This window comes from Etheostoma spectabile, chromosome 7 (assembly GCF_008692095.1).
Source record: "Etheostoma spectabile isolate EspeVRDwgs_2016 chromosome 7, UIUC_Espe_1.0, whole genome shotgun sequence".
Taxonomy (NCBI): Eukaryota; Metazoa; Chordata; class Actinopteri; order Perciformes; family Percidae; genus Etheostoma; species Etheostoma spectabile.
The window spans coordinates 12,623,134-12,624,072 of record NC_045739.1 but is presented as its reverse complement, the minus strand read 5'-3'; positions in this window follow the sequence as shown (position 1 = coordinate 12,624,072).

Sequence of the window (939 nt, the reverse complement as noted above, 5' to 3'; positions counted from 1 at the left end):
ACACACACACACACACACACACCCACACAACCATACTCCTGGTGACAAGTGCACAAACACACAGATAAATGCACACATCCACAGCCACAATCTTCAGGGAAGAAAATGTTTTTAAATTCTTAAAATGGATAATGTTTATATAAACCCCAAATCGGTAATTGGTTTTCAACCCTCAGAGACGCTTGCAACTGTTTTTAAAAATACCAAAATTGGAGTTGAATGGTTTTCACAATTTCAGTGACAACATGCAGACATGTTAATTCACATAAGGAAATACATAGCCAGACAACATTCATTCCATAACCTTAAATCACTGATATAAACCTTACCCAAATTCTAACCTTAACCTGACAAATGTGCAATGAGAGTGGAGGTCAAATACAATGCACATAGGAAGACAAACTAACAAGCGTTCATGCCAGTCGTCTGCCACGATACTGACACAGTTCAAAATAGACATTTACTATACGTACACCCACCCACCCAAAATGGCTCCCAGCTCCATTCCTCCTCTGTCAGGATCACCGTCAGGATAATTCTGTCGTAGCTATTCAAGGAATCTGTCTCAGGATAAGATAATCCAGGGACAGCTGCTCTCTAATTTTAAGTGTTGGGCCCCAGGATACGGTTGTCACTGAGAGAGCTGAGAGGCACTGAATGATAAAGTTCTTTAAAAAAAAAAAAAGCTGCATGTTGCATGAGCAGAGCAGAATATCATTTTCCTGAAACATTATTCTCAAGAGCCCCCGTGGAGGTCAGGACCTAATCTCAGGGCAGAGAGTGAACCGACAGTGAACTCATGATTCACAGCAAGAATTTTATCCATTGTTGCCATAGCAACAGCACCTGCAGACAGATGAAAGCACGCACAGTGACACCTCAGAACCACCTCCTCTGTGTCATGAGTTAAGGGTGTGTGTGTGTGTGTGTGTGTGTGTG